The 14451-nt window shown below is 35.0% G+C and overlaps 1 non-coding gene across 1 annotated transcript; it reads right to left on the reverse strand.

Annotated features, from left to right (window-relative positions):
• Window positions 1–547: 547 nt before the first annotated feature.
• On the reverse strand, window positions 548–653 carry LOC141722817 (small nucleolar RNA R71). Its single transcript, XR_012575817.1, has one exon. It is a non-coding gene; the product is annotated as a small nucleolar RNA R71 (small nucleolar RNA).
• Between the last annotated feature and the right edge of the window lie 13798 nt (window positions 654–14451).

Raw genomic sequence — 14451 nt, forward strand, 5'->3', positions numbered from 1 at the left:
GTTTCTTTGTGTATGAATGAAGAACCCCCAGGATTAGTTGTCTTTGATCCTGAAATTGAGCGAACTTTTAAAGCACGAAGAAAAGTGCAACATAGAGTAAAGGAAACAATTATTGTCATGGGTGAACGAGTTAATAACCATGATTTGGTACTGAATGGCATGATTAATGATGACAGAGATATTGCAATACGGATGTATGAAAAACCTCGTGTTAATGAGTTACATTCTGGAATTGTCAAACCAACTATTCAAGCAACACAATTCGAGATAAAGCCAGTCAAATTTCAGATGTTGCAAACTACCAGACAGTTTAATGGTATGGCTACTGAGGATCCTCATCTTCACCTTCATTTGTTTGTCGAGGTTTGTGATTCCTTCAAGCTTTTTGGAGTCACGGATGATGCTCTGAGATTAAAGTTGTTTCCATATTCTGTGAGAGACATGACAAGAGATTGGTTGAATTCAATTGCACCATCTTCGGTGACTACTTGAAATGATTTAGCAGAGAAATTTCTAATAAAGTATTTTCCTCCCACCAAGAATGCATAGCTCCGTAATGAGGTCAATTATTTTCAGTAGCTGGATGATGAATCTTTATATGTGGCATGGGAGAGATTTAAGGCATTACTAAGAAAATGTCCACATCATGGTCTTCTTCATTACATTCAGATGGAGACATTCTATAATGGTCTCAATGCTAAAAAAAAGTTGGTGGTGGATGCATCTGCAAATGGGGCTTTGTTGGCTAAGTCTTATAATCAGGCATATTGAGATTCTTGAGACAATTGCAACAAATAATTATCAGTGAACAACTAATAGAGCTCAAGCTGGAAAAAAAATGGCCGGAATATACGAGGTCGATGTTGTGACCTCAATGCGAGCTCAAATATCATCCATGGAGAATATTCTCAAGATCTTGACTATGGGAGGCAAGCAATCTATGGGGAAGCTAATGAATTTACAAGTTAATCACATCAAGAATGTTTCATGTGTGTATTGTGGTGAAGAGCATACTTACGATAATTGTCCTTCAAATCCTGAATTTGTCTTATATGTGGGGAATCAAAATAAGGGTGGCCCTTATTCAAACACTTACAATCACTCATGGAGATAACATCCTAACTTTTCTTTGAGCAATCAAGGGGCTATTTCTAGAAATCTCAGCAAATGCCTTCAGGCCTAACAATCCACCTGGATTCTCTCAACAAGCTCAACAACAGTTTCCTCAACAAGAATCTCAATCTTCTTCTCTTAAAAATATGTTAAAAGTGTACATGGCTAATAATGATACACTCATCCAAAGTCAAGCGGCATCATTGAGAAACTTAGAGAATTAAGTTGGACAGCTAGCTAATGAGCTGAGAAATCGACCACATGAAACTCCCCCTAGCGACACTGAAAAGCCTGGGAATGAGCATTGTAAAGCCATGACACTGAAAAATGAAAAAGTCTTGGAGGATACTAAATCTAATTCCAAAGAAGGTACTTCATCTATAACTAAAAATGAGAAAAAAATTCTAACATTGGTGGTATTCAAACTTCTAAGGTTGTTCCAACACTTCAACCACAAACACCATTCCCTCAACGGTTTCAAAAGCAGAAGAAAGATGTTCAGTTCAATAAATTTTTGGATGTTCTGAAACAGCTTCACATCAATATTCCACTTGTTGAGGCTCTTGAGAAAATTCCTAACTATGTGAAATTTATGAAGGACATTCTTACTAAGAAGCGAAAAATGGGAGAGTTTGAAATGTAGCTCTAACATAAGAGTGTAGCTCATCTGTGTAGAATAAAACACCACCAACGATGAAAGACCTAGGGAGTTTCACTATCCCTTGCACTATTTTAAATTCTTATTGTGGTATAGCATTGTGTGATTTGGGAACTAACATTAACTTGATGCCTATGTCTGTATTCATAAAACTAGGAACTGGAGAAGTTCGACCTACAACTGTCACTCTTCAACTAGCAGATAGATCTCTTGCTCATCTTGAAGGAAAAATTAAAGATGTTTTGGTCAAGGTAGACAAATTCATCTTTCCTGCTGATTTTATTGTCTTGGATTACGAGGCAAATTGAGAAGTTCCTATTATCTTGGGTAGGCCCTTCGTTGCTACTAGAAGAACATTAATTGATGTGCAAAATGGGGAACTAACGATGATGGTTCAAGATGATAAGGTGAATTTTAATATTTTCAGGCTATGAAATATGCTGATGATATAGAATCTTGTTCGACAATCACTTTGGTTGATTATCTAGTTTTTGAAAAATTAGAGTAATCCTTCACATGACCCTTTGGAGCAATTAATTCTCAATACATTTGAAGATAAAGTTGATGATGTTGATCTTTTAGCTTGGTTGGAAGCTAATTCACAAGGTATAAGGACTAAAGGCCGCTTTGAATCACTTGAGCTATCTTCAAGGGAATTTAAGATTCCAAATCCATATATTAATGAAGCACCAAAGTTGGAATTAAAAGCTCTTCCGTCTCATCTGAAGTATGCTTACTTGGGACCTTCTTCTACCTTCCATGTTATTGTATCTGCTGAACTGTCTGACGCACAAGAAGAACAATTGGTGGATATTCTTAAGAAGCACAAGAAAGCTATTGGGTGGATTATTACATATATTCGAGGTATTAGCCATTCCATTTGTACGCATAAAATTTTATTGGAGGATGGTGCTAAGGGGTTCATTGAAGGACAACGTCGCATAAATCCTATCATGAAAGAGGTGGTGAAGAAAGAGATTATCAAATGGCTTGATGCAGGTATCATCTATCCGATTTGTGATAGCTCATGGGTTAGTCCTGTACAATGTGTGCCTAATAAGGGTGGACTCACTGTGATAAAGAATGAAAATAATGAGTTAATTCTGACCAGAACAATCACTGGTTGGAGAATTTGTATTGATTATCGAAAGCTGAACAAGGCCACTAGAAATGATCACTTTCCATTGCCCTTTGTTAATCAAATGCCGGAAAAACTTGCAGAGAGAGAGTACTATTATTTTTTTGATGGGTACTCTGGTTATAATCTTATAATTGTAGCTCTGCAGGATCAATATAAAACTACATTCACATAATTTATGATAATTTTGCCTTTCAAAGGGTGTTATTTGGCTTATGTAATGCTCCTCCCACTTTTCAAAGATGTATGATGGCTATCTTTTCTTACATGGTTGGTGAATTTCTAGAGATGTTCATGGATGATTTCTCTGTATTTGGAGATTCTTTTAATGATTGTCTATTTAAGTTTGGTAAGGTGTTGGAAAGATGTGAAGAAATCAATCTTGTACTTAACTGGGAGAAGTGTCACTTTATGGTGAAATAAAGCATTGTATTGGGTCACAAAATCTCAAGTTGATAGGGCCAAAATTGAAGTTATTAGGAAGCTACCTCCTCCTACTACAGTCAAGAATATTCAAAGGTTTCTTGGGCTTACAGGTTTTTACAGACGATTTATCAAGGACTTCTCCAAAATTTCTAAGCCACTTTACAAGTTATTGGAGAACGACACTATCTTCCAGTTTGATGAAGCATATTTAAAGGCTTTTGAGGAGTTAAATCAGAGATAAATTTCAGCGCCTATCATTATTGCACCATATTGGAGCTTGCCATTCGAATTAATGTGTGATGTTAGTGATTATGCAGTGGGAGCAGTGATGGGGCAAAGAAAGAACAAGGTATTTCATCCGATCTACTATGCAAGTCATACTTTAACAGGAGCACAACTAAATTACACAGTGACTGAAAAGGAGCTTCTTGCTGTTGTGTTTGCCTTTGACAAGTTTTGTTCTTATCTTGTGGGCACAAAAGTGGTTATCTTCACTGACCATTCAACTAAAGTACTTAATCACCAAAAAGGATGCAAATCCATGCTTAATTATGTGGGTTCTTCTGCTTCAAGAGTTTGATATTAAGATATAAGATATAAAAAGTGTTTATAATCAAATAGCTGATCACTTATCAAGAATGGAGTACAACGATGAATCGCACACTATGGTTCCTATCAAAGAAACATTTCCAGATGAACAAGTCACTTAGCTACTGGATTAATGCCACCTGATTTATCAAGTCACTAAAGGAAGAAATTCTTGCATGATGTAAAATATTATTTTTAGGATGAGCCTTATTTATTCAAGCTAGGTGCAGGCCAAATTATTAGAAGATGTGTTGCTGTAACGACTGAGATTTTCGCGATGTATTTATATGAATAGAATATAGTTCTTGTGCTGTTACGTGGATTTATGTGAATAAAATAAAAGGTTAAATGATTTTGTGGTTTATATATAATTTCTGTGAAATAGTAATAAGGAATGGGCAAAGTCTTGTTTCAGTTTGATGAGTCAGCTAAAAGGGTTAAGTTATGATTGTCGGACCGTCAAGTAGAACGGGATCCATTATTCAAAGGATGGATCAAATGAGAAGGATTAAGATCATATAAATTGAGAATTATAATAAGTTATGATTAATGTGGAGTCCTCTATGTGTTTCTGTGATTTGGGTTTATAATTGAAAAGTTATTTTTGTTATTTGATTTATCGAGTAAATGTGTTAGACGCATAATCTATTATTAAAAATGGGATTTACGTGTTTGAATATACCAATGTGAGGTAAGATTGATGTTATTGACTGAATATATGTTATTTTAAAGTTACGTGTGTGAATCTGTGATTCGTAAATTTTTAAATATTTTTCAGAGGATTTATTTGTTTAAAATAAGGATTTAACTGATCCTTATATACTTTTGTAAAATCATTAAAATATGATCTGGGTGTGAAATTTGTTTTATTATCTTTGGAATAGTCCTAAAGACTTTCTAAAAATGATATTTGAAATGATTTTGATCTTTTGATATTTTAAAATGATATTTCGGAGTTTATTTCCATTATATGTGATTTATTTGTAAAATCCGTAGAAATTAAACTGGTTACTCAAAAATCATTTTTAAACTATGGGTGAAGAGCTAATTCTATGTTTTATGCTATAAAAATAAAAGTTGAGCCATTTGCGTATTGAATGAAATTGAATTGTATTTCTTATTTCATAAATGGAGATATATATAAAGAGAGAAATCAAATTTTTGGTTTTAGGGGTGAAATTACCTTGGTGCCCCTGCACCGAGTATATATACACTCCCTCCTCCCTTTCTTTTTATTTCCCCGCGGCTCTACTCTCTCTTTTCTCTCTTTCTCTTATCTCTCTCTACACTCGGTACTCTCTCTCTCTCTCTCCTCTCACTCTCTCTGATCCTCTTATCAAACTCAATTCTAATTTAGGATTTGAGTTCCTCTCATCTTATATATATACATACATGGTTGTATGTATATGTGTGTGTGTGTGTTTGTGCTTGATTCGGTGATGAACCCTCTCGGTTTCTTGTTCTTGATTCGAGTTTTGGTTCGTTTGTGCATAGAATATGTTGTTGAATGCTTGCATGTAATTGTTAACAGGATTTTTAAGAAATCGGTGAGATTTCGTCGAAGAAAATCCCGAATGGGGCATCTCCGAGACCTTGCCGCCGCCGGTGATGAACTTCGGTGAGCCGGTGGTGGACTATGATGCTTGTCTGAGTCCTACAATGATTATTCAAATTCAATTAGTTGATGCATGTTGATTTAGTGTGAAATTTTAAGTAATTGATTTCAAGTATTTATTTTTATAAAGTCGAATTACGTGTTTTAAACTTGATTTATCGATTTGAGATTATGCATGTTCGTATTCTTGAAATATTCGGTTTTTTTAAGGATTATTGGGTTCATTTTAATTGTTAAATTCGGTTGAGATGATTCTAGTCCATGCATTTTGGTTCGAATATGTTTAAGTGAAGAATTTGCATTTTTGATTTAAAATTGTTATTATTAGGTTCGAAATTCTGAATAATTCGATTCTAATTACTTGATTAAGTTTGAATATGTGTGATAAGATATAAAATTAGGGTCGATTGATATGTGTTAAGATGAAAGTTGCATGTTACAGTTTTATTCGATGTATTAAGTTGTTTGATGGTTAACCACGTAAGGTGAATTGCATGTTACTTATTTTTAAGTATACACGGATAAAGGTTTGGTTGAATGATTGTATTTGACGAAGAGGGTTAGCGTATTTGCGAATACGTCATGCCCAGTTTTTGAAAAGAATATATATATATATATCATATGTAAAGTTTTGGTTATAAGGAAAGAAGTCGATTTGATTGTTAAGATGTTGGGTTGGATTACGTGATTATGTGATTACTTGCTATGTGTAAATGTATCAAGTTAATTGTTGATATAAAGCGTATAAGGGTGTAACCTACTATATGTTACGTGTGATATATATATATATATATATAAGAAAAGTGGATATCGCGATTGGGGTAGAAAGTTACACGTTCTAAGAAATGTCAAGAATCGATTAAGTATCTAATTAGGGTTTTGGTTTGAATTGTAGATTTGAAAAGCGAAGGCATTCATGCTTGGAGTGGAAAAGAGGTCCTAGGTGGCAGTAGTTCGTATACCGTGAAATAGGAAAGCTATCTGAGGCAAGTAACACTACCTTTTATTGTGAATTGATTATAGAGAGGTTATTGATGTTATGCACTGATAGAGTAAAAGATCTTCATAAAGCTTATTATTGATTCTTATGAGAACCCTATTATTGTTCCTTATGATAAACTCGTTATTGAACCTTGTGATATACCCTAATAGTAACCCTTGCTTCAATTACTTATACCCTATCCTTGTATTTTGTTAACTTATGATCCTTTGACCCTAAGAAAGACTTAACGAATCTTTCATATGTTATACCTTTTTAACCTAGATTCCTTTGATAACCTCTTGTGCCTTGTCCATGCGACGTTCTTTGGAACTATCCTGATCACGACCTAGGTATGCCCTGTTTATCATTTGATCATTATCCTTAACTTACGATCCCTGTTTACTTTTGATTTGTTCACTTTCCTTGAATTCTTGAATTGAACATAAGAATGATTCTCAACTTGAAAAAAAGTCCAAATAATTTAATATACTTGGTAATGTTAAAATGAACTTAGTCAATTCTTCTATACTTCCAACATAAAGGTTTTCCAAATGAATTCCTGATGGATTGGATAGAGACGTAAGAGGCTAGTGGGACTAGTACAGTCACATAAGAGACTAGCGGGGTTAGTCCAATATAAAGGTTGAAATAATGCCATAGGTACCTTAATGACCAGATGGAGGTCAGTACGGGCTGATCACCCGTATTATATTTAAAAGATTGATATTTCAATCAAGGGTTCTGTTAGGAATATGGTAACACCCCCAGATCCGGGGTCGGGGATCCGGGTCGTCACGGTCTTTCTTTCCACAATATCACTTCACTTAATTAATAAAAATAACCTTATGCTGTGACCCCACACTAACACACACCACAACCCGTTATAGTCTCAGAGATGAAATTGAAATAAGTACAAGTCTTTGAATCCACAATTTAAAAGTTATTACAACCCAAAATGATTACTTGATAAATTTACAGTTAATTGCCATTATCTGCCACAAGTTATAATTATACATAATTGATTCTCAAAAGTAGATGGTCTGATCTACAATAGATCTACCTCTGCAGCTATAGCAGCTACAACATCATCGGGAAGACGCGGGACGCTTCCCACGCACTTGCGCTGGGTCTGCTGGAGTCTGGCCATCTTTCCTAATTGTTGTTGTGTGATGAAGAAATAAAGCAAGAGTGAGCCTGATAGCTCGCAAGATAATATGTAGTGATAACAATAATATAAGTATCTAAATGGATACTTACTAGAATCTTTTATCAAGTATAAGATAATTACTTACTAGATATAAGTAAAAACAAGGGATGAAGTTACCAAATACTTCACTACACTTATATCATTTATAAAGCTACTTGAACTACCACTGTTCAAAGTATAATGAGCTTTTACCAGTTCATCACATAGATGAGACTACAAGACAAGATTTGAATAGATTAAATCTTTGAAATATTATTAAAGGAAATGAAGTCATGATATACTTCATTAAGTTCTGATATATATATATATATCCACATATACATCTTCTTTATACAATTTCCTGAAAACCTCTGTCATGTAAAGTATGAACAGAGTTTAAAATATCCAATAAATTTGGAAAGGAAAAGAATTTTGGCATAAACCAGATATCTTGCTGATCAGGCAAAGATACCCATAAGTAACCTTTTCTACTAGTAGATGGACGAATTCCCCACTGGTCATCACCCTGGTCGTAATAGGACCTTATGCTGGACTGCCACTCAGCCACTTATGCATTTGATGGACTCCCACTGAGCCACTTACACTATCATGGACGCCCACTGAGCCCATGTTGCTTATGCCGACTCAATAGATGGACTTACTTCCCGAATGTTGGGTAAGTAATCAATTCATTTACCAAAACTGCAACCGTGTTGCGAATATAAAATACACCACAGAGCCGGATCCCTCAGGTTTTGAGCGAGTATTTAAATCCCCTTAAAAAGGAAGATCTTAAATATAAAAATGAGTTTTGGGATCCGCTCTAACTTTTAAAAATCATTTTGAAGACTCGAAAACACTTTATAGAGTGTTTGGAGTAAAGCTGATTTAATGAAGTAAATCAGTCCCCAGAATATTTAGAAAATGACTGAATATTATTATTTAAATAATATTCCCATAAAGAATAATCTTTATAAAAATAATTGAAGTAGAAGTATTAAAACTTATACTTGAAACGAGTATTAAATAACCAAAGATATACTTATATGAAAGTACTATCTTTATTTGAATAATCGAAAATAAGTTTGATTATTTACACCTTATTCTTTAATAAAATAAAGAACAAATCTCAGCCAATAATCAGAGTCATAGATCCTCAAATAAATATTCAAATAATATTCATTTAATATAAAGGAGTCATACGCCTTCGAATAATATTCGAAATAATATTCAATAATAAAATAAAGTTAAAATTATCGAATAAACCTTATTCGATTAATAGTTTTGAAAACTATGACCATATATATATATATAAGTATATATATATATATTTATATCCATATATACAAAATCTACTCGGGATCCTCGACTCCCGGTTTTAGAAAATATTTTCACCTTTGGGTCCCTGTACTAAGGGTATATGCAAATTACCGCTATCCTCTAGCATAGGTATTATCAACTGAATCAACAGATATATATGGAAAGAATACGAAACAGGCATGCATATATATATACCATAGCAGCATGCTTCAATATATTGCAACATTTGCTAAAGAACCAACATGCATCTATCGCAAGATAATGCAAATACATATATACATCACAACAACAGTTATAACTGGTAGAAAACTTGCCTGAGCGACTTGGGGTGATAAAAGGCTCGGGACGAGTCTGGTAACCTATAAACAACAAGCAAGTTGGAATTAAACCAAAGTCACTTGTAAATCTATACTTTAACTAACTTAGACTCTAACGCTTGTTTTGCGCTTACTGATTCGATTAAGTCACTCGAGTACCCTCGGCTCCATCATTTTTAATAATTTAACCTTTACGAGTTTTAAGACGATTCCTTCGCGAGTGTCTTACCAACTGCCTAACACACTTACCATAAATGTTTCATACATTAATTAATCCTTTTTGGTCTTTAACCTATGTTTCAAAGTAAGGCGAGGGGAAAAGTTTCGTTCGCGAAACGCCTTTACTTGAAACGGTCGTTTCTCCTAAACCGTGCATCGGAATCGAACGAACTACATATCAAAACGAAGCTCGTAACATGAGCTATCTAAACATGGCAATGGTCATAATCTAGCAGGGGGTTCTCGGGTCCTAATGTTATGCACAAAAACAGTCTAAAGAAAATTGGACGTTACGACGGCTATGTTTACGCGATTTCCCAATTTTAAACCATTCAAAACCAACCCAATTCAACCTCAAATCCAACATACAACCAACATCCATCCTTATCACATCATAACAACCCCAACCAATTCAATTTTAACATTCATACTTATGCCTAAGCTTAACTTTAACCATTCTTAAGTTCTTTTAATCAAAACAACAACATTTACCATTCCAATTCAATACCATTTCAAATCCCAAACTCTAAATCACAACATCAAGCTACAATATCACCCTACTAATTAAAATCATCTTATAATACATAGGAATCTAGGGTTTGGAGATGATATACCTTCCTTGAAGTGGTGGGAGGAGCTAGGAAGCCTTAAGAAGCTTTGAGAAGTCTTAGGAATGCTTGGATCTTCAAGGAAAACAAGAAAAATTTCAAGTTAAAAACTTGAAAACACTATTCATAGTCTTCTTCTTTGATTAAATGAAGAAGATGGAGAAGGAATTGATGGCTTAAACTCATGATATAGCCCTAACTAAGCATGAAGATGATTAGGGAATTAACTCACCAATTTAGGAAGCTTGGATCTTTGATTTTTGAATTTCCTTGCCTTTTGAATAGTAAAAAGCCGAGAGCTCTCAAGAACAAAGCCTTGGTTCTTTTTGAATTTGATGAAAAATGATTTTGCTTGGCTTGGTTGACTTGTTTTTGTGTTTGATTTAGTTAATTACCTTGTTGCCCTTGAATTTGTGTGGTTCTCATTCAACCACACCTCCTTCCTTCCCATGTCATGCCTATGTCATGTTGTGATGTCATCTTTCCCTCCTTGTCCTCCTCTCATTGGTTGGGTGACATCACTCCCTCTAATCCCTTTGCTTAACTTCCTAATCGTTTGCCTAATGACCGCTGATCTGTTATACGGTTCCTTTAACTTTCGTTCTCGTTTATCGTTTGAAGGATGATACCCGGGATCTTATTACTTAGGTTCCCTTAACCTTTCTCAATACATTATATTTCTTTTTATGATCCTCTATTATAATCCTTTAATTTAAATCATTTTTATCCTGTTACCTTATACTCAATCCTTTCCGTATCTAGTGGATTTCCGGGAAAAACCCAAGTGTTCGGAAATTGGATTCTGACGATCTTTACATACACTTATATACCACATAGAGTACTAATAATATCCCAGAAGATCAATAAGAGAACCCCTACATAGTGTGGCATGAAAAGTTTTCTCATTCAGCAAAAACACTATTCACAAGGGTTACAAAAAGTTGAAAATTTTGGGGGTTATTACAAATATGTTGTGAACTTGATGATAAGTTAAACAAAACACCTTAGTAGATTTAACTTATTGAAATTTGTAGCTCTCGACGGATGATCTAATCTAGTCCCGGTGGATGAACTTTATAGTCCCGACGGATGACAATTTGACAATTTGTAGATTATGTAGGGTTCTCTAAATCATGTTGACTTCTAGATTGATATGCAAAATAGGTTGACTAATTGTAAATATGAGATGTCTTGTAATTCTATATAAGTGAAATAGAGTAAAGTGGCAGATAGACTCCCGACGGATGATCTACAAGACTCTCGTTAGATGATCAACAAAGCTCCCTACGGATAATCATTAAGACTCCCGACGGATGACAAACATAGTCCCGACGGATGATCAAATTCAGATAGCCGTTGACAGTGACAACACAGTCACATGCGTTGGGTGTTTGCAAAAGGAATGTGGCAGCCTGTTAAGAAGGATTTTAAGAACAAAAAAGCATTACCAATTCCATGCAAATGTGAAGATATTGAAAGATGCTGCAATAAAGTAGTGTAGCAGCATGGAGTTAGACTAGATATGTTTTGTTTTATTATCTTGTCTTGCTGTCATGGAAACTTGGTGATATATAAACCAAGTGTAACAAGTAGAACAATTAACTAAGAAAATACATTTCTCAAAGAAACAGATAAGGCTGTACCTGTAAAAATTTCTCTATAGTTTGTTTTGTTCAACTTGTAAAGAATTTGTGAGCTTTCAAAGCTTCACAGAGTTCTCAAAATGATATATATATATATATTTATATATATATGGTGGATGCATTCAAATCCACCAGAGAGTTTTAAAGCCTATGTTTTATTACTTAGTGTTTAGAATTTCAATTATCTTTCTATCCCGCACTACAACAAATCTAACACTGTTATATGTATTAAGTTAGAACTATTTTAAAATCTTGAAAAGAAGCCAGAATTACATTCAACCCCCCTTCTATAATTCTTGTTGTATTGTTAGGGAATAAAAATTGGTATTGGAGCAAGATCTTGAAGAACAAAAAGTATAAAGATCACAATAAATAACAAGATGAACAAAAAGGATGTTGGAGTAAAGATCCCATTTCTAGACAAAGATAATTATCACCACTGGAAGGTGAAGATGCACCTACATCTTCTTTCCCAAGATGAGGCCTATGTGGACTGCATAGAGAGAGGCCCCCATGTACCAATGAGAGCTGCAACTTGATAAGTGGCATTTTATACCACTTAGAACGTCTTATAATGGCTTGAATTGATGTCTTGGAATCAAGTATTTTGTGTATTTGATGCGTTTTTCTAGTGTTTGTGCATTTCAGGGTATTAATTGCATTTCTGGAGAGATTTCATCAAGAATAAGCCTTGGCATGTGTTTGGCATTGCGTGCGGGAAGATAGGAGCAGAATGCAGCAAGAAACAAGAGCAAAAATAGAGCATTTTCCAGAAGGGGTATGAGCGCCCGCTCAGCTCAGACCGCTCAGGAAGCTGAGCGCCCGCTCAGGAATGCTGAGCGGCCGCTCAGGGACGGAATTTTAGAATAATTATTTTAGACTCCTGATTCTGTTAAGCTTCCAACTTCTGAGTTAGTTGGGTTTTATGGGACTCCTATATAAGTAGTTTTCAGAGACGTTTCACATAGTGTTGGATCGTAGTATTAATCGAGGAGCGAGGAGATAAGGAAGAAGACCGTTTTAGCACACTGCAACGAAGAGGAAGCATATTTTCTTGTGATTCTTTATTTCGTTGTAATGTTGGATGCTAGTTTTCTTTACTTAGAACCTATTTACTCTTGTGATGTACTCTGGTTTAATATAAGTAGTTTTAATTATTCTTGTGTGTTATTATAATGTTTTCATATGAACCCATGATGGCGATGAGTTCTATCATAGGCTAATCGTGATCATGGGGTCGTAACGGATTTACTATGGAATTCTTTAGTTAGTTGTTTAATACCTTAGTGTGTGATGATTGTATGATATCTAGTATTGGTTGTGCTTATTTGTCTTATGTGCGTCGCGAACATATAAGATAGGGTGTTAATCTCTTGTGAAGCGACGGTGGATCTTGAGGTTTAGAACTTGCCATGCTAGCATAGGTTCATGTATGTGTATGCATGATTAGTGGGTAACTCTAACCGTATTACTTGCCCTGTGTAATCATAAGTAATAACTTGTGCTTAAATCGTTATGTTGTCAAATTCTATAGACATATAGGGTCTCAACATAATTGATGCATATTCAACGTCTATCTTAATTGTGGATGCTTGGTAGAATGGTATTAGTACAATGAAAGTTGGCTTTTATCAGTTTCGTGTTATTCGATTAATATCATCACTGTTGCATGCTAAGGGTAATGACAATGACTATTGAAGGAAGTAGTAATGAAGTTGTGATCTCATGTATGTTTTAATATTGTTAATTCAAGTGTCAATTAAGTGCTTAATTCTCGTACTTAATTGTAGTTAATAATTAGTTAATCAAATCTAAGTATTATTGTCTTAACATTGAGAAGTAATTATACATTGGTGAGTGATTGTTAATTGAACATAATTAGTCTGAGTCTCTGTGGGAATGAATTAGAAAGTATCATATATTACTTGCGAACGCGCATACTTGCATGTATTATTAGCGCGTGTTTCCGCCCTAACAAGTTTTTGGCGCCGCTGCCGGGGACTCGGTGTATTTGTTTAGTTTATGTACTTACCATCAGTGGTCATTAGGACTCATTAATTAAGACGTGTTACTTATTATTTCCGGTTGTATTTCAGGTACTTTAGTGAGCGTTTATGCAAACACGTTCTCGCACTCGCAAGAGGACTTTAGATACGGCTGAGGAGACAAACGATGTTCTTGGTATTCTGGAGAAGATAAATTTGAAGATTCAGATACAGAAAGTGAGCAGAAAGAACCAGTAATCATGGGTGATCGTATAGTTCCGGCAGATCCAGCTCTTATGGACTTTTCTCGGCCTAAAATTAATGACATTCAGTCAAGCATCCTTCACCTGGCTATTCAGGCTAACACTTTTGAAATCAAGCCGGGCACTATTCAGATGGTGCAGAATTCTGTTTCTTTTGGAGGTGCTGCTACTGAAGATCCCAACATGCACATCAGAAATTTTGTCGAGATCTGTAGTACTTTCAAATATAATGGTGTGACTGATGAGGCTATCAAGCTGAGGCTTTTTCCATTCTCACTGAGGGATAAAGCTAAGGACTGGTTACATTATGAACTTGCTGGATCCATCACTACTTGGCAAGATCTTGCGCAAAAGTTTCTGGTGAAGTTCTATCCAATGGAGAAGACTGCG

Source organism: Apium graveolens, chromosome 4, assembly GCF_009905375.1.
Source record: "Apium graveolens cultivar Ventura chromosome 4, ASM990537v1, whole genome shotgun sequence".
NCBI classification, from domain to species: domain Eukaryota; kingdom Viridiplantae; phylum Streptophyta; class Magnoliopsida; order Apiales; family Apiaceae; genus Apium; species Apium graveolens.